Here is a 26,738-nt window from a genome sequence, read left to right on the forward strand (position 1 = left end):
GAACACAAGGTGCAATTAAAGTTGTCAGCTTTTACCTCTGCTGGATAAACACTTGAAGTGTGATCGGCTTAACTAAATGGTTTCCACGGCAGTGTTTGTGATTATTAATGAGTAACGAATGCCCGCAGCAAGATGAGACAGTTACATCATGTTCAGTTCAGCTGACAGTGTCAGTACAGTGACACTGTCAGCAGCTGCAGTGACAGTGATTTATTACAGGGGGAGGTTTGGAAAAAGGTGTGTGTGTGTGTGTGTGTGTGTGTGTGTGTGTGTGCGTGTGTGTGCTTTAGTTTTTCTTGTTGCAATTTTTCTGGGAAAACCAGGCTCCATTGTCCATTTTATCAAACCCTAGCGGCACACTGTTGTCCACAGCTTTATCGCCTTACTGAGACTCCTCTCTCATGTCTTATTCACATCTTATGTTAGGATCTGATCCGTATGTCAGTGCTAGTGGCCCAGGTTTTCGTGCTGGCACACCCATTGGAGGGAGTCAGAGATTCCGGGCATCAGTCATCGCACGTGTCTCCATTTCAGCTCATCGAGCACATTTAACGCTCATGTTCTTGCTCCTTGCTAGCTTGTTGTTTCCTTTATGGTAGTGATCAGGGTCTTTGCCTGCTGTATGTTAGCTCTGTAATTGTGTGTCTATTTTCCAAGTAACCTCTTATGAGCAATGACTGAAGGGGAAAAAAACCTACCTTGAGTTTACCACTTACTGAAATGCACCTGGCTGCCTACATCCCACCCCTCATTCCAACAGCTGCAAGAGACAAAGCGAGTGAGAACTCGAACCTTTTTGCTCATTTCCTTAAATCAACACAAGATGCTCACCTGGACTAACTATTCTCTTCAGCAGAGATTCCTGACCTGCTCCAGGCTACCTGAGTTTGATTAAACATAAAGGTTGACCTTTGTTTTATGACCGCAGTGGAAGAGAATGGATGGATGGATGAATATTGCCGTGTTCCTTTTAATTTTTCTATCTCTGCAAGTGGGTTGGATCAGCTTTTGAGAGTTTTACTTCATTGTTTAGTTGTTAACATCCCTCTGTGTTTGCAAAATGGGTTCTGTTTCTTTGTGGAATTTTGTTTTGCATTCCTTTACGGGATTTTTTTTCCCTTCTAATTTTGTTTTATCCTATGGTTACTTTGCTCTTTGGTGTCTTGTATGGCTAGTGACTTATTGTGAGCATTTTGATCTTTTACCCATCTTGCATGGGGGGGGGGGGGGGTTGTTTGTTTGTCAATGCTCCTGATTCCTCTCGATTCTCATGTGCGCGTCTTACAGTTTGTCGTTTTGAATTTGAGCACCATATGCATGGTGTAAAAGCCTTGTTTTCCACAGCTGCCCATGAATGGTAGACAGAGGTGGGTAGTGTTGAGACTAATAGTTAAACATATGCCATTTTATGACCAGTAGTCAATGTAGTAAATTAGGTTAACAGATGTAGGCCATATATTATCCTTTAGTTCTGATGGTGTGCCAAGGCTGGACTGGGACAAAAAATCGGCCCGGGCATTTTGACTAGAGACCGGCCCACCAGGATAAAGATTGAAAATGTGACGTCATTCAGGGGTAAAACCGCAAAGGATTCTGGGAACTTGTGGCAAGAGGTACTAGCGCACGCAGGCTTTCAATTGAACTCAGTTACACAGCGATAAAAAGAAACACAAAAAATGGCAAGAAGCTGTTGTATTATTAACTGCAACAGCCGGTCGCACGACAGCCACGGGAAGCCGATCGTTTTTTTTTTTAATCGGATTACGTCCTTGAAGAGAAATGTTTTAAGCCATGTTTCCGAAGTAAGAGCCGACGGATGGTCTGGATATACCACATATAACGTCCCAGAACACTCCAGCTCACATGTTAGTCTGCTCCAAGCATTTCCACAAAGGTCAGAGTTTTGTAGTAGTTAATACGTCATTTTTCTTAACATAATTGGTGATATGGGTTACAAGCAAGTCTGGCGCTGAACAGAAATTGTCGCGCTATGCTCCTTTATTTATTGTGCATAAATAGTGAATTGTCCTGACACAATATTGTGTTTCGCTTCTGTTATTACCATGGTACATTGACAAAAACATATACTTTTATTCACAGGATAAAACAGTTGTTTTGTATCACTAATTGTCCAGTGCGATTACAGCATACAATATTATTGTCACTGCTACATTTCTGTTATGAACCAGAAATTATTTCCACTACTAATTAATTACCGTTGAGCTCAAAGGTTATATTAATAAACGGTTAACGAATGTGTATTTATGACGACGATTTGTGAGGCTGGTAAACTTACCTTTGTTGGTACGATGGTCTTTCGTTCTACACGGTGCATTTCAAGGTCCTGCACCCATCCGTCGGTAAACTGTACCTGGGCTTGTTGCAGTGACCTGAAGTTACTAAACTTCATGAGTGTATGCACTCACTCCAAGAACCGTATAATTATAAATATGAGCGTGGTGAAAGTTGGGCAGCACGCTAACGTCTTTTGTCCACTCTGTGTGCTCGTAAGGGTCTGACCCTTTCACTCCTTTGATTTTTTCCTCGTATCTTTTCTTTGTCTTTTCGTCGAGTCTGTCTTTGTACGGACTGGCATTGTTCTCCTTTTGTTTTGTACATTCCTTTTTTGTGCGGCAAAGAAAAAACAAGAAGGTATTGGAACCGGAGAATGAACGTTTTGCGGTGCTGCAAACGCTTGCATTTGATGCGGTACTTGGATTGTTTTGCCACGAGTTTCCGGCATGCAATGCGCGAAAATCACGTGATTGCTAAACAAGGGGGCGGGTGCATTCGGCCTTCTCGGCTGTAATTGGTCCAGCCCAGAGTCGATCATGACCAATTGGCCAATCCAACACCTTTCATTATATATACCCTTCCTAAAAAAAAAAAAAAAAAAAAATCCATCGGCCCATAAAAACAAAAAATCGCCAGCGGCCCACCGGGCAAATGCCCGGTATGCCCGATGGCCAGTCCAGCTATGTGGTGTGCTATGTATGTAGTTTAGTCTTTATTATACTCTTGAATAAAAGAAACATAATCATTTTGTAGTTCATTAGATAAAGTGTGCATTACTCTGTATCCTTGATCAGCTGTGAATGTCTTACACTGTTTTCTTGAAATGTTTTATTGCTGAATCATGTGAAGAAGGCTGTAAGAAGGGGACTAGGTGTCTGGGCAGGAGAGATAAAACCACATTCCTTACCCCCCTTCCTACTTCACACAGAAAGACAGGGAGGCAAGGTCAGGAGCCAGGCTCGCTAAGAATTAGAAAAACATGTGAAGATGCAGCTTTTATGACAAGGAGGGGGGCTGTTACTAGCTATAAAAGTCTGTGAAAGTTGCTACCATTTTGAAACATGCTGTTGACCCTCTGCAAGCATCTCTCCCGTCCGGACGCTGTAATGCTCTGATTGTTGAATTGTATGGAAATAAATGATTGTTGATTGAGGATTTATACACCGAGTATTGTCCTTCCTTCAGCCCAAAGATTAAAAGAATTGGGAGATTTCAACAACTTGGTGCCGTGACCCGGATCTTTGGTGTGCTGAGGAAGTGCAGATTTGGCCTTTGGTGAGATCGTGGGGCGAGGCGAACGGAAGACCGGTCTAACAACAAAAAGGTAAGCACAGCCTGTTGTATTATACCAAATGTGCATATTGGGCTTTCCAAATTAATCTGTTCGCTGAGTCACATGTATTTTCACATTAAATTTGTCGGTGTCTGGTTTTTGGCGCGAGATACTAACAACATAAGTTGAGGCTGAATTCCAGTGTGTTAAATAAACTGCTTCTACCGAGAAACTAATAAGACACTACGTTGAGCTAGTTGCAATAAACTGCTTCTACCGAGAAACTAATAAGATACTACGTTGAGCTAGTTGCAGCCACTTTACCTTCCACATTTAATTTTGTCTAATACTGGCTTCTGTAGCAATAATACATTAGAATTTCTTCTGGAGACGCGGCCATTAGTTCAGTACATTGAAGTCGAGGTTTTGAAGTTGTTTATGGTGTCGGTAAAGTCCTGGCTCTTGCCGGCTATGAAATAGAAGTTGATTTAAGGAAAAGCAGATGCTGGCTCACGGTGCAGTTGAACACTGGCAACGCGGAAGCGAAACACGTCCGTAGGTTTGGTTTATGATACGGCCGTGTTCCGGTGGTACGACCGTGGAGTGCAGTAGTGGTTGGTGCTGGTTTCAGTACGTTGAATAGAGGTTTGACGGTGGTTTATGGCGTCAGTCGAGTCTCAAGGGCTGCGGTCATAAAACAAAGTAAAATTTTACTTGCCAAGAAGTACATAGAGCAAAACCTGGTTTATGGTATCAGTATAACTTCAAGGGACGCAGGCATCACTTTTATGATGCGATTTTGCCCCGTTGTGGCGGCCATAAGCGCAGAGAAAGGGGTATTTTGGTCTATGGTGCAGTGTGCTTTAAGAAGATCTAACAGTTGAGCTCAGAGGTTTCTGTGTAAAATTTCCGCTGAGGAAAAGTGTTGTGTGTGTGTGTGTGTGTGTGAAGGCGCGCTCTGAGTGAGTGTGTGCGAAGCTGCGAAGCGCGCTCTGGGTGCTGTCTTGTGTGTAAAGCGCGCTCTAGGTGTTGTTTTGAGTGTAAGTGAGGCGCGCTCTGAGTGTGTTTTTTGTGAGTGTGAAGCGTGAACACAGTGACAGTGACGGTTGATGTGTTTGAATAGGAGGACATTAGAGCAAAGACACATTTTAGGATCAAAGGTTGATGTCTAGTGTACCTGTGGAAACTAATTTTGTTCATGGTTTGGCAACCCCCCTGTCTGTAGACGTGCAGGCAGGTTAAGAGCCGAGGTGGCGACTTGGGAACTGAGGACTCCCGCTTAGCTACGGGATAACACTGGAACCGCAGTGTAATCACGGGTTCACATTTATTCCGGACTAGAACAAGACACATTTTGCGAACAAAGGTTGAGTCTAGATTAGTAAAGAAATAAAAAGGTTAAATTCCTCGTTTCAGTGGTTAAAATTGTTGTGTGCCTGTCCCCTGACGAGTGTGAAATTAAATAAAGAGGGAATTTGGAGCCACATAGAGATAGACGGGCATAATTGCGTGTATTACTCTGTGGTGTAAGCATTTAAAAAAGTATTAAAAAAAAAAAAAAAAAGGGGAGAGAAAAGGTGAGAAGTGTGTGGTGGTGTGAATATGTCGGATCTTAAATCTGACATAGAAAGAGGAGAAATGCAGGCTGAGTGGAAAACTTTTGAAGAACAAAGAAAGGAGTTGTTGCGGGCGCTGAGGGTCATGCGACCTGGCAGCGCGTTTGAGAAAAAATCAAAGGCTGCAGCTGTGGCAGCAAAAGTCAAAGAGTTGTGTGATAAGGACGGAGTGAGAGGAGAATCAAGAGGCTCGTTGGCAAAAGTGCTTCTGGGAATAGCACAGAAGCTCCAGGAGGAAGAGCAGGAGATTAGTACACAGTTAGAGGAGGCCTCTCTTTGGAACAGGCGGAACCTCGGAAAAAAGTTGCAGAAGGTGCAGGAGGAGAAAGCCCGTGTAACGAGGTGGGCTGTGACATGCCAGGGGGTGGAGCACTGGATGAGGGAGAGAAAGGAGGAGCCTGAGAAGCTGATGCTGCCGGCTTCTCCGGTGAAGTCATCGCTCACTGGCTTTCCCCCTCCCTATCAGGCCCCCGCCCCCCTTTACCCTGTGCTGAGGGTGGAGCAGGGCTGTCTCTCTGGTGAGAATGGCCAAGTCTTAGAAGTTACAGGAGGCTATGTAGATTGTGATATATCTAAAGAGCCCAAACGACCTACTCCAGCCCCGAAGAGTGAAAGAATAAAGCAAAGCTCCACTTTTGTTAATGAGGAGGGAGCTTGTGGCAGAGTGCAGTCACCGCCCATGAAACAGTCTCCCCAGCAGGTAGAGACTGAAGAAGAGCGGGCTGTGCGGCTGCTTGAAACAGCTATAATAACTCTAGAGCAGCGTCATCAAATTTCTGATGATGAGGCAGGAAGTGGAGTAGTGGAGGGGGGCGGAGTCTCACGTGTGGGAGAAACATCTGGTGCATCGCCTGCAGAAAGCTCATGATGAGGTTAGGGCCAAAAGTGAGGATACAGATAACATGAAAGAGCAATTGTTGAAATTACAGCTGGGTGAAGCGAGGCTAAAAGCAAATGAAAAGAAAAAGGATGAAAAAATAGCTAAAGTAATGATGGCTCAAGGGTACCAGCAAATGGGGACAGATGTTGATCCTAATGTACTGCCAGTAGACACACAGGGACCTGCGCGAGGCACAAATTGGGGTGGCCGTGGGGTCGGTAGAGGAAATTGGGGTTCACGTGGTGGTCAGCGGGGAGGAGGCGGCGGCATGGGCAGACAAAGGGGTGCGCTTAGAGGTCCGTACGTGCCAGGGACTGCGTGTTTCAACTGTGGTCAGACTGGACATTGGGCTAGAGCAGGGGTGCTCAATACGTCGATCGCGATCGACCAGTCGATCGCAAAGGTAGTATTGGTAGATCGCATGGCATTAAAAAAATAGATGCCAGCCTATCATCCATCCCGTCACTTGATTGATACAGGGAAGCCAGTCAGATGACAGCAGATTTTTTCTGACGCTTAGGTCGCTGCGCATGCGCAAACAGCGGCGCGAAGTGTAGTAAAACTGACAAGCTAGTCAGCGAGTTAACTCCAATTTTTAGCTCTCGGTTTTTTCTCTTAAACCTGGCCGTCAGCAGCTACTGTCCGGACTATGCATCCCTGGCTGATTCAATTCAGTGCAAGTCATCAGAGTAAACTCAGGTAATGACAAAAAATTTACATAGTTAATTGTGTTGTGAAATATTGGATATTGCGGTTATGCATGTATATACATTGTAGATATAAAGAATCCTCAATATATTTATAAATAAGTATATGTTTTGGATTTTTGTAGTGGGTAGATCATTTTGACTTGGTCATTTTATAAGTAGCTCACATGCGGAAAAAGTGTGAGCACCCCTGGGCTAGAGAGTGCCCTGACCCGCCTCAGCAGTACAATACCAACATGCCACGTTCGGCCAGAAGGGGGCGTGGACAATGGTCGGCCCCCAACTCACAGATGGCTCCTCCAGGCCAGTATTCAGTGGAATACTGGCAGCAGGGACAATACTGACACACCCCACAGAGAGGCCTGGGCATAGGGGGAGGGGCAGACCCCCTGGTGCCACTGAGGGTTCAAGGACATAACCTGCCCTTTTTAGTGGACACAGGAGCAACGTATTCCACCATTCGCACTGCTCCTGACGACATCCCACTCACAGACACCAGAATCAGTGTTATCGGCTTCTCTGGGGTACCAATGACCCTGCCAGTGACCGTCCCTCTAAAGACTGAATTAGGACGCCAGTCCTTAACACATTCATACATGATTTCACCACAAGTTCCAGTTAATCTGTTGGGGCAGATTAACTGGAACTTGGAGCTACTATCATAAGCTTGGAGCTACTATCATGTGTGGAGCTGATGGATTGACAGTGACTTTGAAAGATGGCACACAGCTCTCCTGTTTGCAATCAGGAGTGAGGGGACAGTGGCTGTTATCTGAGGATTGTGAACGCACAGCGCAGATTTACTGGGCGCGACTGACCACATCAGATGGAATTCTGGCACAGTACCAACTCTGGCGTCCCTGGATAATGTCCATGTCTGTTTACTCACCCTTGCGTGACCCCTACCACGTGACCTTGTTTTATGAGTGGTTTGAGGAAATGTTTAATGAGTGTCTAGATGAGACAACTTGGGAGCTTAATTCTCAGGACATTTATGTTGGTTCAGCTGGAGTGGCAGCGTTTGTTCCACTCCCTGAAGATAAAATGAGTTGGTATAGAATGGGGGATGAAGCGGTTCCCCATGTGTCTTTGGCAGTACATGAGGGTCATCAAGCAAAAGATTTGGGCCCAATGGTGAGAACAGCCACAAGGGCCACAGATTGGCAGCAAACACAACTCACTGATGTCTCATACTCACCTAGTTGTAAAACATATCGAATTTCTGTGACTGCCACTGATCAGAGTGTGTTAGAACACAAACTTTTAAAACGAACACATGGCAGGGAGAAATCTGATCACGAGGAAGCTGTTAAAGGCTTAACAGAACTCCCAGACACTCTGTGGTCTAAAGGTCCCACTGATGTGGGTTTAACATTTTGTTCACCCATCACATTTGAGTTAAAGGATGACACCCCTATTTGGCGTTCACAATACAGACACAGTCCAGAGGCAGATAATGGGATTGCAGAAACAATTTCAGGGCTCCTGCAGGTGGGTGTGCTGGAGTCGTCTTCCTCTGCATGGAACACTCCAATCCTCCCAGTTGAAAAATCAGGCACGGGCAAGTATCGCATGGCACATGACCTTAGGGCAATAAACGCTGTCCTTAAGACACCAACAGTACCTGTACCAAACCCCTATACAGCTCTGACTAATTTATCTCCAGATCAGCGGTGGTTCACATGCATAGATTTGGCAAATGCTTTCTTTTGTCTCCCTCTGCATCCATCTTTAAGAGATATTTTTTCATTTACTTACAGGGGCCAGCAGCTGCGTTACACACGGCTGCCGCAGGGCTTTGCCCTTTCACCTGGGATTTTCAATCAGGTACTTAAAAATGCTCTTTCTCCATGTGTATTACCTGAAGGATGCACACTGATCCAATATGTGGACGATTTGCTGATTGCCGCTAAAACAGCTGATGCTTGTTTTCAAGCGACAATGACTGTGCTTCGTCAGCTGGCCAAAACAGGTTTTAAAGTAAGTAGAGAAAAACTCCAACTTGTCAGAACTGAAGTTACATTTCTAGGTCGTGTGGTGGCGATGCAGACGGTGGGCATGTTGGCGTCCCAGAGGGAAACAATTATGTCACACCCCCAGCCACGTACAGTTAAGGAAATGTTGTCATTTCTTGGGCTCACAGGTTACAGTAGACACTACATTCCTGACTATGTGGGCAAAACCAAACCTCTGAGGGATTTGGTGAAAGAACACGGCATGAGAGACCTCACAGCTAATCTGAACTGGACCACTGAAGCTGAAATGCGGTTCATTGAACTAAAACAGGCCCTGTCTCGTGCAGCAGATTTGGCAATCCCCGATTATAACTCTGATTTCTCAGTTGATGTTTCTGAAACAAATGGAGTAGTAAATGGTGTGTTGTTTCAGAAAAAAGGGGGAAGGAGACAAGTGCTGATGTATATCAGCATCGGCCTGGATAACACAGAAAAAAGACACCCCATGTGCACACAACATGCAGCAGGGGTAGCAAAAATAATTCAGAAAGTGGCTCACATTGTGAGAGGGCACCCACTGAAAGTGCTCACAACACACAGTGTGGTGGCCTATGTGAACTCACAGGCATTTACAATGACCCCACTGAGACAACAGAGACTGACTAAGATTCTGGAGTCTCCAAACTTGACCTTCACACATGATTTGAGAGCAGAACCGGTGAGTGAGGCAGATGATTATTTTACAGATGGATGTTGTTTTAGAGATCCGAGTGAAGGATTGAAAACAGGTTATGCAGTGGTGAAAGGAGTTGGAGACCAGCTGCATGTGGAGAAGTCAGGAACATTGGAAGGGCCTCAGTCAGCGCAGAGAGCAGAGCTTGTTGCAGTGATAGAAGCTCTGAGATTAGGGAAAGGAAAAAGAGTTAACATTTATACAGACTCAGCATATGTGTTTGGAGCAGCACATGTGGAACTGGGGCAATGGAGGAGGGCTGGATTCAGAACAGCCACAAATAAACCGATCAAACATGAGGAGGAGATGAGACAGCTGGAGGACGCTCTGAAAGAACCTCTGGAGGTCGCTATCATAAAGTGTAAAGGGCATGACGAGTCTGACACTTGGGTGGCAAAAGGAAACAGAGCAGCCGACGAGGAAGCAAAACGGGCGGCAGGCTATAAGGAAGGAAAACAAATGGTAAGTATGGGTATGGAATGGGGAGACCTGCCAGCCCAACAGCGAGAGGACATCGAAAAGGCGCAAGGGGGAGCCTCACCCGAGGAAAAGGCGGTGTGGCAGGAAAGAGGGGCCGTACAATCGGAAGGATTGTGGAGAGGGCCCGACGGGCGGCCAGTACTCACAGCAGAAATGGCCCAGGAGAAAATTAAAGAAGCTCATGGGCTAGGTCATGTGGGAGTGGCCCAGATGGAAAGGGATTTGTGTCATTGGTGGCATCCCTACATGAAAAACCTGGTAAGGGAACACGTGAGAACCTGCCTGATTTGTGGACAATACAATCCGAAGCCCACCGTGAAACCAGAAATGGGTAAGTTTCCTTTGCCAGAAAGACCAGGCCAGGAAATTGTGATTGATTACACTGACATGATAACCACTGTTCGAGGGTTTAGATATCTGTTGGTGTGTGTGGATGGTCTGACTGGCTGGCCAGAGGCGTGGCCAATGCGCAGAGAGGATAGTAAAACAGTGATCAAATGTCTGGTGAATTATTATGTCCCCTGGCATGGATTCCCAGAGAAGGTAAGATCAGATAATGGCACTCACTTTAAAAATCGAGATCTCGCTGAGGTGGAATGTATGTTGGGGTTGCAACATAGATATGGTACAGTTTACCATCCACAATCTCAGGGAAAAGTGGAGAGAATGAACCAAAATCTTAAAAACAAATTGGCAAAAATCTGTGCACAGACAAATATGAATTGGGTTGATGCTCTTCCCATAGCCCTAATGAGTGTAAGGTGCGCTGTTAATCAGCGCACTGGGTTCACTCCATATGAGCTGCTGACAGGAAGACAATTTCCAGGCCCTGCAGCAGGTGTAAAAGAATTGAGAGAGGAGGTAGACGTGTCTGAACATGTGAAACAGTTTAAAGCACTAAAAGCTCTTGTCTCTAGCTTCACTACGCAGGTGGGAGATCCAACCGGAAAGGAGGTGACCACGCCAGAGGCGAAGTGGGTGTGGCTGAAGGTGTATAAGCGGAAGTGGGACGAGCCCAGGTGGACGGGACCTTTCGAGGTGACCACTCGAACCTCTCACGTGGTTCAGCTGAGGGGCAAAGGCGACACTTGGTACCACTGGAGCCAGTGTGCGGCGGCAGAGGAGCCTAGGCGGTCGGAGAGGCTCTTGGCGAAAAAGGGGGACACAGCTGTGACCCCAAAAAACACAGATCTTAGTATAGAAGGGGCAGAATAATCCCCTGATCTGTGCAACGACCAAAGGGTAGTCCACCCCGGAGGTTGAAGAAAGAAGTCGAGAATCACCCGACGAAAAGATATTGTTAGCTGCAGTAAAATTAAAGTTAAAAGTGCCTTAGGCCTAAGCTCTAGTCTAGAAGCTATTAGCGAGCATTGAAATGGGGGAGGGAAAGTCTAATGCAAAAATAAAGTTTCTGGAGAATTGGAAACTGATGGGAGTGTTAGCCATGATCACTATTGGTGTGCTAACTACTGTTTTTCTGTTGTGTGAGTTGCCCAGTTACAGAACTCATCCACCTCCTCTTCCTCTCGCGGACCCTGAGGCGACCAGATCTGAGCGCAATGTAGGTGAGAAACCAGATCCTTGTTTGGAGTATTATGGAGGCATAGAGGTGGATTACATTAGAGGATCCACCACAGCCTTCACTTTTGATCTGTGTTCCGTGATAAAGTGTGGGGAGGATCAGACTAGTTGGCGCAGGTACGAAGTGTGGACATGTCATGACATAAGATTCACGAATGCTTGTCTTATAGGTAAACCCACCGCCATGGGGTACACCCCGTGTGAGGAGTGGGAAATGGTGACCGGTTACACCCTCCCAGGATGGGATACACGGGGCCGATGGGAAGGGTTTGCGATTCAGCGTGATTTCAGTAACACTCGAAATCCACTTACAATGTCTATTGGTGGGTGGCAGGTTACACCGCAGCGGTACAGGAAAGAAGATAAAGTGTTTTATTTAGTGTTAGGAGTAGATGTATTTGGGAAAGACCCGAGGGGCGTGATAAATGGTAAATGGTAAATGGCCTGTATTTATATAGCGCTTTACTAGTCCCTAAGGACCCCAAAGCGCTTTACATATCCAGTCATCCACCCATTCACACACACATTCACACACTGGTGATGGCAAGCTACATTGTAGCCACAGCCACCCTGGGGCGCACTGACAGAGGCGAGGCTGCCGGACACTGGCGCCACCGGGCCCTCTGACCACCACCAGTAGGCAACGGGTGAAGTGTCTTGCCCAAGGACACAACGACCGAGACTGTCCAAGCCGGGGCTCGAACCGGCAACCTTCCGATTACAAGGCAAACTCCCAACTCTTGAGCCACGATCGCCCCTATAAAGATAAACTTTATAGACCCTCCCTGTAATTTACCCAGCAGCGACATCGCATCAAGCTGTAATTTATCCAGCAGCAACATCGCATCGAGCAAAGCCCCCCCTTCCGTGTCTAAGGTAACGAAAATGGACTATACAAAGTGGAAACCCCGACAGCTGATGTCTCGTGCCACGGGGTATGTGGACAGCAACCTGTGGTTGGACTGGCTGATTGAAAATGCAAAAGAGCAAAAGGTGTCTGATTGTGTGGCATGCGCTACAGCACGCCCACGTTTATTTACTGAACCGGCACCTCTGCATCCAGAGGACCCATGGGGTTTTGATTGCATGCTCCGACTTACTCGGAGAGCAGTATCTTCAGGAAAATGTGCGCCATTGTCTGCTTTATTTCCCCCAATAGATAATAACACCATTCCCGGACCGTTCACACCTAGGAAAGCTAATTACACTTGTTTTAATTTTACTGCAGATGATCCCGGAGCGCAGGAGTATGACGCTGGAGAGATCCCGGCTGATTGGTGTGAGGTCACATTTCCAGGAAGAGGGGAGGCAGCGCGTGCGGGCGCCACGGTCGTGGGGACTTGGGCTCGAGCCGGTTTGTACTATTATTGCGGAGGTGGGAGTCTGCATGTGCGGATACCAAATGAAGCGGTTGGTGTTTGTGCCATGGTCAGACTAGGAGCGTCTCTGCTGATAATAGGGGGTAAGGGTAAATCCAAGGGGGTAGAGGGGAATGCGCGACGACCACCTAGGCGCAGACGTCAGGGGTGGCCTAAAGGATCTTCTTGGTCGTTTGATTTAACTGTTAATTCACCCACATATATAGATTCTATCGGTGTTCCGCGTGGCGTCCCAAATGAGTTTAAATTAGTAGATCAGATAGCAGCCGGTTTTGAAAACATCCCAGTACTTTCTGCCTTGTTTCCCGTCACCCCCAACAAAAACGTCGATAGAATTAACTATGTGTATTATAACGTTCTCCGACTGTCAAATTTGACCCGTGATGCGATTCAGGGGTTAGCGGAACAAGTAGGTCCAACCTCTCTGATGGCAGTGCAGAACCGGATGGCGCTGGATATGGTTCTTGCTGAAAAAGGAGGGGTTTGTGAAATGTTTGGACAAATGTGTTGTACTTTTATTCCCAACAATACTGCTCCGGATGGCTCTGTAACTCGAGCACTGGAGGGGCTACGAACTCTGGCCCATAATATGCATGAACATTCAGGTATTGAAAATCTGCTGGAGGAATGGATGACTTCTGTTTTTGGGCAATGGAAAGGTTTTGTTATGTCAATCATGGTCTCACTGTCTGTTTTCGATGCAATCTTAACCACATGTGGTTGTTGTTTGGTCCCTTGCCTCAGAGCACTAGTAGTTCGTCTTATTGACAGGGCCGTAGCCTCAGGGCCGGAGGGCCGGGGGGTCATGATGCCTCTGTTAAAGGATGAGCCTGAGGAGTGGAGAGACGTGGACCTTGTGACCCTGGAATGCGTGTTGTAAGTGATCTCTTTGGAGAAAAGAGATCAAAGGGGGATTGTTGAGACTAGTAGTTAAACATATGCCATTTTATGACCAGTAGTCAATGTAGTAAATTAGGTTAACAGATGTAGGCCATATATTATCCTTTAGTTCTGATGGTGTGCTATGTATGTAGTTTAGTCTTTATTATACTCTTGAATAAAAGAAACATAATCATTTTGTAGTTCATTAGATAAAGTGTGCATTACTCTGTATCCTTGATCAGCTGTGAATGTCTTACACTGTTTTCTTGAAATGTTTTATTGCTGAATCATGTGAAGAAGGCTGTAAGAAGGGGACTAGGTGTCTGGGCAGGAGAGATAAAACCACATTCCTTACCCCCCTTCCTACTTCACACAGAAAGACAGGGAGGCAAGGTCAGGAGCCAGGCTCGCTAAGAATTAGAAAAACATGTGAAGATGCAGCTTTTATGACAAGGAGGGGGGCTGTTACTAGCTATAAAAGTCTGTGAAAGTTGCTACCATTTTGAGACATGCTGTTGACCCTCTGCAAGCATCTCTCCCATCCGGACGCTGTAATGCTCTGATTGTTGAATTGTATGGAAATAAATGATTGTTGATTGAGCATTTATACACCGAGTATTGTCCTTCCTTCAGCCCAAAGATTAAAAGAATTGGGAGATTTCAACAGTAGTAACGAGTTACATTTACTCCGTTACATTTACACGAGTACGTTTTTGAAAAAAATGTACTTTTAAAGTACCTTTTTTCCACGATACTTTTTACTTTTACTTGAGTACATTTGTGAAGAAGAAACGGTACTTTTACTCTGCTACATTTGCAAAATTCGACTCGTTACTTTTAAAAAAATAATTAGTTTAACACATTAGATAACATGCCGCCAGTGGAGTTTCCGGTAACTTTTTTACCAATGAGATGTGGCCATGCAGTCACATGACCAGTTTGAAACTGTGGCGGGCAGAGCGGCCCAAGAGTTTCAAAGTAGCGGACACACGGCGGAAGCGGAAAGAAGAAACATGAAAACATGGCAGAGTCTATGCTAATGCTGAAGAGGATGAACAGCATTTTCCTCACATACAAAGAATGTTTCGCTTAAAAGCAGTACAAAAGAACAGCTATGTCTTCAGTGTCGGTGTCTTCAGTGAGAGCCAAAACAAACCAACTTTTCAGCGTGAAACAACTCAACTCGTGTAACCTGAGGAAACGGTAAGTTTTCTCTAAATATCTTTTTAGCTGTGGTTAGCTGGATGCTTATGTTACAGCAGCTGTGTCGAGCTCGAGCTGCGAGTCATATTTTCGGCGCTACGTTGTAGTGAGATAAGTTTGTGGGTGTTTTGTGCAGCTTCAGCTGTCTTTTTAACTGCTCGCTGGTTGCTAGCGTGAGCTATAAGTTAACAGCTAGCCTGGTTAAGCAAGCTAGAGTTCAACGCACATGCAAACAGTTCGTCTCTACTGCTTTAACTGTTGAAACAGAAAGCAATACTGCGGGTGACAGGGTTTAATATGTGAAAAAGCAGCTTGTTTAGTTTAAACAGTCTGCATTAAGCTGGGCAAACACTGTGGTTCTGGTGGGGAAGAAGGATGGCAGCCCGAGGTTCTGCATGGACTTTCACCGTCTCAATGCAGTCACCAAGAAGGACTTGTACCCGCTGCTGCGGATCGATGAGGCCCTAGATTACGTTACCGGCTCCAGTTGGTTCAGCTCCCTCGACCTACGCAGCAGTTACTGACAGGTGGAGCGAGCCCCACACGCAAGGCCTAAGACTGCATTCACCATTGGACAGGGGCTGTGGCAGTTCAGAGTCATGCCATTTGGGCTCTGCAATGCACCAGCGACGTTTGAGAGACTGATGGAGAGGGTGCTTGTGGATATCCCTTGTAGCCGCTGCGTTGTGTACCTGGATGACCTGTTGGTGCACGGTGGCGACTTCGACAGTGCACTGTCTCACCTGAGCGAGGTCTTGAGTGCCATCCGACGAGCTGGGCTGCGGCTCAACCCCGCGAAATGCCGGCTGTTGGTGAGAGAGACCACGTTCTTGGGCCATGTCAGGGCTCTAGAGTGCGACCAATTTGGTCGCAAATGCGACCAAATTTTTCAGTGGTGCGACTAAAAAATAATATTTGGTTGCACCTGTGCGACCAAATGTTTGGGTAGCAAAAAAAAAAATCGGCAACCTTCCCTGTGGTCAACAACAGACACACATTTTGCCCCTATTGTGGACTAAACCAATCAGAGATAGTCAGGGGCGGGACCTCTCTGATTGGCCGTGGTCCAGTTGAAAGTGCAGGTGGAAGTGGGAGGTGAGTAGCTTGAATAAAGCGATATCAATTAATTACTGTAAATCCTGAATCGACTTTCAAATATAACTGTGTTTTGCCAGAAACGCCAGATTCTCAGATTAAAGCTCACAAAACCATTTCAACAACAATCAAACAGCAAATGAGAGCAGGTAGACGGATTCCACACAAACACGTAAACACAGAACGGACCCGACGCATCAGATTCAACTTTGTCTTTCTCAGCTTTCTCACCCGACGGTCCGTAGAGCGATTCTGATGCGTCCGGTACGCGCTGTGATTACGTCTTTTTGCGCTGATTCTGAGCTGCAGGTTTTGTCTCTCTCCAACCAAAATTCACCAAGCCAGCAGCAAAAGAAGCAGCAAACTGCGCTTCACATTTGATCAATATCGTGATGAATTTTGCTGTTTTGCTTCCACGACTATTAAAATCACACTCCATGCACAGCTAGCTCTCTCTCTCTATCTCTCTCTGTATTTCAAGAACAGTTTCCCGTCTCCAATCTCTGTTTTCTGTATTATTCATTCGCTTATTACCTACCAGTCTACCATTGTTTACAGCGCTGTCGGCTGCTGTCTTTTTCTTTTCTTTTTTTCACTTAAATGACCTCGGACAAGAAAGCCTATTTTTTCTGTTGTTCAATACTGAAGAAATTTAAACTTTATATGCAGAACATTGTAGAATATTTTTAAGGTTATCTGCTATAAAAAGCCAGACCAGGAAAATCTCCTTCATGTTTTTCTGTTTTATTCTCAGTTACTTTCACACAAAGGCATCTGCTGTGATGTTCACAATTCTGATGAAGTCAGTACTGATAAGTGATCAGAATTATAATATTTCTGACTGTCTGAGGCTAAGTTTGTCATGGTCTCCGTGCCTGCCCGGTCGGCCCCACAAGGCTACATTTGCTGTTTCTGTTCTCTCCCTCTCTGCCTGGGCGGAGCTCACTGTGGGCTCCCGCCCTTGGCCCACACACACACCTGACAACAATCACCTGTCATCACCGGGAGCACTATTTAATAATAATAATAATAATAATAATAATAATAATAATAATAATAATAATAATAATAATACATTTTATTTATGAGCGCCTTTCAAGTCACCCAAGGACACTTTACAATAGAATAAAACACTTAGTAAAACAATGGGAGAATAAGAACAATAAAATACAAGCACAAGATAAAATGAACAAACAGTGGATTCACAGTGAATATGCAGATTTGAACAGATGAGTTTTGAGTTGGGATTTAAACTGGGGGAGAGAATCAATATTTCTTATTTCAGGGGGCAGAGAGTTCCACAGCCTGGGAGCAGAGCAGCTGAAAGCTCTGCTTCCCATGGTGGTGAGGCGGAAGGAAGGTACAGTAAGCTGGATAGAAGAAGAAGAACGGAGTGAACGGGCAGAACAAGTGGTGGTTAACAGGTCAGAAAGGTAAGAAGGAGCGAGGTTATAAATGGCCTTGAAGGTGAGCAGAAGAAGTTTGAAAATTATCCGGAATTTCACAGGGAGCCAGTGAAGTTCCTGAAGAACAGGGGTGATGTGCTGGTAGGAGGGGGTTCTGGTGATAATGCGAGCAGCAGAGTTCTGAACCAGTTGAAGCTTATGGAGGGATTTTTGGGGGAGACCATGCAGAAGAGAACTGCAGTAGTCAATACGGGAGGTAACAAGACTATGTACAAGAATGGACGTAGACTGGGTGGAAAGAGAAGGAAGCAATCTGTTAATGTTACGTAGATGGAAGTAGGCAGAACGGGTGAGATTATTGATGTGAGATTTATAGGAAAGTGAACTGTCTAGGATGACACCAAGGCTCTTAACCTGAGGAGAAGGGAAAACTGTGGAGTTATCGATGGTGAGTGAGAAATGGTTTGCCTTCAAAAGGTTGGATTTGGTGCCAATAAGGAGGATCTCAGTTTTATCCTCATTGAGCTTTAGAAAATTAGAGGTAAACCAGGATTTTAACTCGGATAGACATTCTGTAAGGGAAGAAGGTGGGAGGGAGGAATCAGGTTTGCAAGAGAGATATAACTGGGTGTCATCAGCAAAACAGTGAAACTGAAATTCAAATTTGCGGAAGATGGTACCTAGAGGGAGGATGTATATTATAAAGAGAAGAGGGCCTAAAACTGAGCCTTGGGGTACACCAGAGGTGACGGGGAATAGACGAGAGCGGAATGATCTTAGTTGAATAAACTGGGAGCGGTCGAGGAGATATGATTGAAACCAGACGAGGGGTGTGTCAGAGATGCCGAGAGAGGAAAGTCTGCTTAGAAGGACAGAGTGAGAAATGGTGTCAAAGGCTGAGCTCAGATCTAAAAGGACGAGAATGGTGAGAAGACCAGAGTCAGCTCCGATTAGAAGATCGTTAGTGACTTTAAGTAGAGCAGTTTTGGTACTGTGACATGAGCGAAAACAAGATTTAAATCTCTCGTAGATGTTATTATTAACCAGGTGTAAATGAAGTTGAGCTGCAACCACTTTTTCGAGTATCTTAGAAATGAAGGGTAGATTGGAAATCGGACAAAGGTTGTTAAAGTTGTTAGGATCTAAGGAAGGTTTTTTCAGTATAGGAGTGACTAGAGCAGTCTTCAATAAGGAGGGAACGATACCGGTGGTGAGAGAAGAGTGAATGATAGCAGAAATGAGTGGGAGTAAAGAAGAGAGGCAGGATTTCACAAGCCCCGTGGGCATGGGGTCAAGATGGCATGTGGCAGGCTTTGATTTACATATTAACTCGGAAATATCAGATAAATCAGGAAGATGAAAAGTGGAAAATGGCTCAAAAAGGAGAAGAGGTTCTGGAGAGGGCGTAGACACAACATTTGATCTGAGTTGCTGGTGGATGTTATTGATTTTCGTAGTCCAGAACAGCATCAAGGAGTTGCATGTTTCAGAGGAATAGAAGTGCGGTGGTAAAGCGTTGGGGGGTTGAATTAGCTTGTTGAAAACTGAAAACAGAGTCCTTGCATTACCCTCATAAGAACTGATAATACCAGAGTAGAAGCTTTGTTTGGCCTTGTTAATGGAGTCTTTATACTGAAGTACGTGGTATTTATAGATTTCTGAATCAACAGTTAAACCATATTTCTTATATTTACACTCTAGCTGCCGAGCTTTGGCCTTCAGAGCTCGGAGGTCAGAGGTAAACCAGGGAGCAGAGCGAGCGAAGGAAACAGAGTGGGTTTTTACAGGAGCCAGTGAATCAAGGACAGTGCGTAGACAATTATTATAATATAACAACAAATCATCAGGAGTAGAATAGAAGTCCGGAATCTGAACATTGTCCAAACTGGTAGTGAGAATGTCCATATCAATGTTCTTGATGTTGCGGAACGAGATGAGACGGGTTGGCTTGGTAGAAGAGCAGCAGAGAGTGAGGTTAAATGAAAGGAGGAAGTGGTCAGTTATGGGGATTTCAGTAGCAGAAAGATTCGAGGGAGTAAGACCAGAACAGCAGACCAAGTCCAGGGTGTGTCCTTTAGAGTGAGTGGGAAAGTCGATAAATTGTTTAAATTCAGAGCCTTCGAGACAGGAGGAAAAGTCTCTGGTGAGCAGAAGGTCATTATTGTCCAAGTGAATGTTGAAATCTCCCACCAAGATCACATTTGGGGAGAGAGATGAAAGATGGGTTAGTAGATTAGCAAAGTCACTGAGGAAGACAGGGTTAGGTTTGGGGGGGCAGTATACAGTAGCTATGATAGTGGGAATGGGTCCAGTCAGCTCACATGCAAGGACCTCTAGAGAACTAAAGGTATCAACGTTAACTGGCAGGACTTTCAAGTGCTGGCGAAAAAGGATTGCGAGACCACCCCCACGACCTGAGCAGCGGGGTTTAGAAAAGTAAACAAAGCCCAGAGGAGCAGATTCGTTTAGCTGAGAAAAGTCATCAGGTTGTTGCCAGGTTTCAGTTAAGCAGAAAAAGTCAAACTTACGGTCAGATAGGAGGTCTTGGATGAGAGGTCCCTTACTTGTCAATGAACGAATGTTTAGAAGACCGAAGTTGAGTGGAGTATCTTCTCTTTTGCTAATCGCGGTGGGCACCCTAGGCAGGTGGGCTGGATGTATCTCCGGCGAGGCTGGAAAGTGATGCCCGGGTGGTAGTGGAGCTCCGCCGGCGACGGGAGCGATAGCTGCCCGCGAAGGCGCAGGAGCTCAGCGGCTGTATAGCGGAGCAGTCCAGCCGTAGGATGGTAGACGAGCGTCAGGAGAATCCAAAATAGTGCCGACCAGCTCAGGAACATCTTGGTCCGCATCTTCGATTGTGTGGAGGAAAAGGAGCCGAGCCGGCCGGAGCAACGAACAGGTAGGCTAAAATAGCTCAAACAGTTAAGCTAGTGCCGCTCACTGAGAAGAAGACGTGAGAACACATTCAGCTGAAATAACAGAAGTTGAGGACAAGCGTTGCAATTCAATCCCTGGCAGAGATCGATCTGGTCCTGAGTGTGAATGTCCCTGTTCATTCAAATCTGAATCCAAATAATCCAATTAATCCAAATAAATCCAATTAATCCAAATAATCCAATTAATCCAAATAAATCCAAATAATCAAAAAATGAACCGGTGAGTAGCGGCAGCCAGACGCGCTAGCGTTCACTCAAGCCGGAAGTTGAGGCTGGAACACAGATCCTCTCGTCGCTGGATGATTGTACTACTGACCTTAGTGTTCTCACAGCTCCTGTGGACTTGTGCTTCATAATTCGTGATTCGTGATTTGTGATTGGTTGGTGACTTTCCTTCTCTTCTGCCTCAGATCTCCCCCCCTGCGACCTCCCTGCCGTGTGAACGTGTGTGAGTGTGAGCAAAGAAGACGTGAGCGAGTGTGAGAGAGCTACCCTGTGATTCCCTGGAGTTTTGGATCCCTTCACCGTACATATATTGCACTGGCGCTGTAAATAAACTACACCTTGGAGACACCTAACCGCTCTGCATTTGAGTCCCTGTAACCAGATCGTGACAAAGTTGAATCGAATCGGGACTTTGAAAACCGGAATCGAATGGATTATAGAAATCAGTGATGATACCCAGCCTAGTGAGCAGCCTAGACACAACAGAAGTGGTTGTAGCTGTAATAGGAAAAGAACTATTGCTAACTTTTCTGTTAAGTTAAGGCCTGATCCTTCTGAAATTCATAGCCAGTGCTCTGACACGGTGTCATCAATCTTTGAATGCTGAAAAAGCACAGTGTATCCAGAAAAACACATTATATTATATAAATTATTATAAAATTTGTGTGCGCCTAACTTTTGTGCCAGTACGCCTAACTTTTAAAGTTGGTCATGCCAATGTTAGTTCCAGAGAAGGTCCCAGAGAAGGTTTGGAGCTTTGCAGTTACTGTTGATGTTGGTAAATTTGCTGTGGTTACTAAAAAGGTTTCATTTTGCAAGAACAAAATTTATAGTTGATTGTTTTTTCACAAACTGAGTTGTTACAGCGGTGGCCTTCTACTACAGTAAAACCCGCAAATATATTGAGCTAGCTAGGGTGACCCATTCTTTCAGATTGCAAAGATTTACTACAGTGCTTGGGGCTTGATTTTCATATGCCTGTGGCAAATGGACTGAAAACGCTAAAATTTCAAGATTAAGAAGTGTGGCCCAACACTTTTGTCCATAAAGTGTATTCTAGACATTTGGTGGTAGACGTTTGAGCTATACTAGTCCTATATATAAAGTGACATTCAAATTCACAAACTCTGTGGTCATCACAACATACATACATACTTTTCTTTGTGATATATGTGTAATGTGAGACAGATATTAACTTGAGATATGTATTGGAATTAAAGTCAATTACAGGTTTAAACAAAAAAAAAGTTTTGCTAAGGCTATGGTTATCAATCAATGAAGACTAAAAATAATGGTGGGTAAACATGCCTACTTTGTTTTGTACTTTGTCACAAACGGAGGATCTGTGTAGTCAAACTAGAACAAGAAAATGATAAAGTCCAGCTCTTATGCTCAGTAAATTTTGGTGATCGTACACAAAACGACATGACATGTAGTAAAAGTAGAATTAAACACAAACAACTGTTGTTTGAGGGAGCTTGCGATGAGGCTGCCATACTCTGCACAATCTACATGATTCTACATGATGTTGCCATCTCGGGATGTTTTTGCTGTCTCCACAGCATTCTAGCTTCATTTGTTAGTGAGCTATTTTTAGAAGATGGAGTTCATGTGCAACCCATAGTTACTTGTATGCGTCTCATTACCTGTCTACTATTACTCCTGGTAATTTGCTCATGTACTCTTCCATTCATTACCTGTGCATAGGTGGCTTTTTTTTTTACTCACATCAGTTACCTGACACACCTGTTTTTATCTGCTTTCTTTATTGAAACCTCACAGTCATCACAAAGTGACCATTTAAAGGTGCCACTCCCTCATTCATTCTCACCTCTACCTCTTACAGCCACACCCTGCTTAGGTTACACCCAGGTTACACACATGCTTGTATTTTCAGTTCCCAAGTCACCCCATGAGCAAAACATGTAGTTCAACATCAGTTTGTAAATCCACCTGTGCCAGCAGGCTGTGGTTTGTGGCTTGGCTTTCAAGGAAGAGGTGAGGCAGTTTTGTTTTGGTTTTACTGGCACATGATCAGAATGCTTTTGAATGCAGCAAGTTCACATAAGCAAAATGCAAAAGCAGAAAAGAAAGAAAAATAATCAAACATGCATCTTTGTCTTTATGACAGGAACAGTTTTCGTCCTCTTCCCATAATGGCACTATGACATTTTAAGAAGTCAGGTGGATCAACACTAACTAAATCAACAATGGAAAAACTATCCTGAACACACAAACTCAATACATGAAGTGGCTTCAGATCTGACAGCTTTCAAGTTCAGTGCAGGGTAGCGGAGGAGGAGGGTTGGGCGTGGGGCTAACAACCCCACCCTGTAAAAACTCCAACTGCTACGGAAACAGCAAGTGAATCTCATTATCGACTGATTTCATTGACTTCGAGAAGGCTTTTAACAGCGTCCACCGGCCGACTCTATGGGCTATCCTACGCCACAAAAGGAAGAAACATGTATCTTTAATTTTATGATAAATTCATTTTTAATTTCGGGTGATAAATCAAAGAAATATGGCACTAGAATATGGAAAAAACATAGTAAATCCCCTGAATGTATTATCAAATGAGCTGAAGTGAATTACAGAATTTAGTGGAAGTGTTCTCAGTTAAATGGTACAATCGTGGGTGTGTGCACCCCAAACTCCAGTTTTCAGCAATGGTGGCAGTTACGGAGACGGTAGAAATGGCGGTCGAGGACAACTACATTTTTAAATGTAAGTTGTATTTGAAGTAGCAATACAAATGTTAAGATGTTTCTTAAAGTAGTTAACAAGGCAGTTCAATGGAAGTAATTTTTTACAGTCGTTAAACTTACGATTGTACAGTTGTAAGTTTTCCGACCCTGCGCTATCTTTCACTACTCGGGTTAAGCATGATATATATAAGTCACTTAGATAACTTATAAATCTTAATGTTTGTTTGTTTTTTAACAATTTTATTTGTTCCTCTGTAAATCAGTTTGGCTGAGATTAAAGTTATAGTAGTTTTCACATTGCTGAATAAACTTCAAACAGAAAACCCATTAAACAGAAGTGTGAGATGGTGATTATACTCCAATGTCCTGTCATGTTTTAGGGAGCAAAGAGCAGACGACCAATTTCATTAAACTCCGGAGCGACAATGAGCAACTGTTTACCGGTTCCAAAAATCTTAAATATGATCAACCTATCTCTAATAATCGGCTATGTACCACAGGCCTTCAAGCTAGCTGTAGTTAAACCTTTACTCAAAAAGCCATCTCTAGACCCAGCAGTCTTAGCTAATTATAGGCCAATCTCCAACCTTCCTTTCATTTCAAAAATCCTTGAAAGAGTAGTTGTCAAACAGCTAACAGATCATCTGCAGAGGAATGGTTTATTTGAAGAGTTTCAGTCAGGTTTCAGAGTTCATCACAGCACAGAAACAGCTTTAGTGAAGGTTACAAATGACCTTCTTATGGCCTCTGACAGTGGACTCATCTCTGTCCTTGTCCTGCTAGACCTCAGTGCAGCATTCGATACTGTTGACCATAATATTCTATTAGAGCGATTAGAACATGCTGTAGGTATTACAGGTACTGCACTGCAGTGGTTTGTATCATATCTATCTAATAGACTCCAATTTGTGCATGTAAATGGAGAGTCCTCTTCACACACTGAGGTTAATTATGGTGTTCCACAGGGTTCAGTGCTAGGACCAATTCTGTTTACATTATACATAAGCTTCCCTTAGGCAGCATCATTAGAAGACATAGCATACATTTTCACTGCTATGCAGATGACACCCAGCTCTATCTGTCCATGAAGCCAGATAACACACACCAATTAGTTAAACTGCAGGAATGTCTTAAAGACATAAAGACCTGGATGGCCGCTAACTTTCTGCTTCTTAATTCAGATAAAACTGAGGTTATTGTACTCGGCCCTGAAAATCTTAGAAATATGGTATCTAACCAGATTCTTACCCTGGATGGCATTACCTTGGCCTCCAGTAACGCTGTGAGGAACCTTGGAGTCATTTTTGACCAGGATATGTCCTTCAACGCACATATTAAACAAATATGTAAGACTGCGTTCTTCCATTTGCGCAACATCTCTAAAATTAGAAATATCCTGTCTCAGAGTGACGCTGAAAAACTAGTTCATGCTTTTATTACTTCCAGGCTGGACTACTGTAATTCATTATTATCAGGATGTCCAAAAAGCTCACTGAAAAGCCTTAAGCTAATCCAAAATGCTGCAGCAAGAGTACTGACAGGGACTAGAAAGAGAGAGCATATTTCTCCTGTTTTGGCTTCCCTTCATTGGCTTCCTGTTAAATCCAGAATTGAATTCAAAATCCTGCTCCTCACATACAAGGTCTTAAATAATCAGGCCCCATCTTATATTAATGACCTTGTAGTACCATATCACCCTATTCGACCACTTCACTCTTGCACTGCAGGCCTACTTGTTGTTCCTAGAGTATTTAAAAGTAGAATGGGAGGGAGAGCCTTCAGTTTTCAGGCCCCTCTTCTGTGGAACCAGCTTCCAGTTTGGATTCGGGAGACAGACACTATCTCTACTTTTAAAATTAGGCTTAAAACTTTCCTTTTTGCTAAAGCATATAGTTAGGGCTGGGCTAGGTGACCCTGAATCCTCCCTTTGTTATGCTGCAATAGACGTAGGCTGCCGGGGGATTCCCATGATGCATTTAGTTTTTCCTTTCCAGTCACCTTTCTCACTCACTATGTATTAATAGACCTCTCTGCATTGAATCATATCTGTTATTAACCTCTTTCCCTCTTCCACAGCATGTCTTTTATCCTGTCTTCCTTCTCTCACCCCAACCGGTCGCAGCAGATGGCCGCCCCTCCCTGAGCCTGGTTCTGCCGGAGGTTTCTTCCTGTTAAACGAGAGTTTTTCCGCCAAAGTGCTTGCTCATAGGGGGTCATATGATTGTTGGGTTTTTCTCTGTATCTATGAAGCGCCTTGAGGCGACTTTTGTTGTGATTTGGCGCTATATAAATAAAATTGAATTGAATTGAATTGAATTGAATTGAATTGAATTGAAAAACCACTGTGGGTTGGAGGTACCGCAACAATATGCCGCTTTTAATCTGTTAGGCATAAGGGAGAGAGCTTAATCTGTCTTTTAGTCCGAAGTGTGTACATTTTGCTATGGATGCTGTTCAGGAATTAAGAAGATTGATACGCTCTATTATTTTCTGTCTGTTAGGGCCATTCTTGAGAAGATGGAGCTGCAGGGTAAAGTCACCCCTTTGCAGGCGAAAAAAAATGGGACAATCTAAAAAAGAAATACAAAGTAAGTACAGCTGTATTCAATTTATTTATTTATTTTTCTCGGGCAGTGCTGTTGAATGTGCTGGACCAGGACCAGAGAGATGGAGGAGGTGCCACAAGCAAGTTGGTTTGTATTTCCAGCTAACAAGTGGAGCATCATACAGGGTGATCTCCATAAGGTCTAGGGATGCTCGTTTTCACTGTCCACCGCATCATCTGTCACTTGGGTTTGCAGGGCTGATGTAACTGACGGCTGCCATGTCACTAAGATGTATTCATAAAGACGCAAACAATCCTGTTAATAAAGATCTAATATCTAAAAAATGCTCTACTAACAGAATACTTGCCTGTTTAAAAATATTCATGGTCTTGGAGTAGCTCCTCCAGGGCAGACACCTCAGCAGATAGCTGGTCCCGCCAGGGAGCACCACTGACTGCCTCCAAACCCATCTCCCCCTCATCTTGCACATCATCCTCAGGTGCATCCTCCGGGTCCATAGCGTCACCAACACTGAGGCAGATGTTGTGTGGGAGTGATGAGGGGAAGTGGATGCTGGAGACATGGGTACCCTCCATCTGCTAAGATGAAATGCCCTGGAGGAGGGTAAATGGCCTGCCGGTACAGTGGGCTGTTGGGTAGCACATGGAGTCATGCACTGACCCAGGCCAGCCCACATATGTATCGATGAAGCGGCTCTGATGGTCACAAACTGCCTGCAGGAGTATGGATGGGAACAATTTCCTGTTTCTGTAGCACTGACCATCAGGGCCGCTGGGAGGCTTGATGCGGACATGGCAGCCATCAATTGCACCAGCAG

General features: G+C 44.6%; 1 protein-coding gene across 5 annotated transcripts in view; it reads left to right on the plus strand.

Moving 5' to 3' along the window:
* Positions 1 to 3,004: 3,004 nt before the first annotated feature.
* Positions 3,005 to 26,738, plus strand: part of LOC308399966 (nuclear factor 7, ovary-like) — a 31,047-nt gene continuing 7,313 nt past the window's right edge. For 2 of the 5 annotated variants that reach the window (XM_080887421.1, XM_080887424.1), the window contains exons 1-2: positions 14,837 to 14,984; positions 25,856 to 25,942. The gene's annotated coding sequence lies outside the window, so the exon portion shown is untranslated. Of the gene's footprint in view, positions 3,620 to 8,531; positions 8,599 to 14,836; positions 14,985 to 21,675; positions 25,943 to 26,738 lie in introns of those variants that run through there. The other 3 variants (XM_080887420.1, XM_080887423.1, XM_080887422.1) reach the window with 2 other exon arrangements.

This window comes from Rhamphochromis sp. 'chilingali' (assembly GCF_963969265.1).
Source record: "Rhamphochromis sp. 'chilingali' genome assembly, chromosome: 7".
NCBI classification, from domain to species: Eukaryota; Metazoa; Chordata; class Actinopteri; order Cichliformes; family Cichlidae; genus Rhamphochromis; species Rhamphochromis sp. 'chilingali'.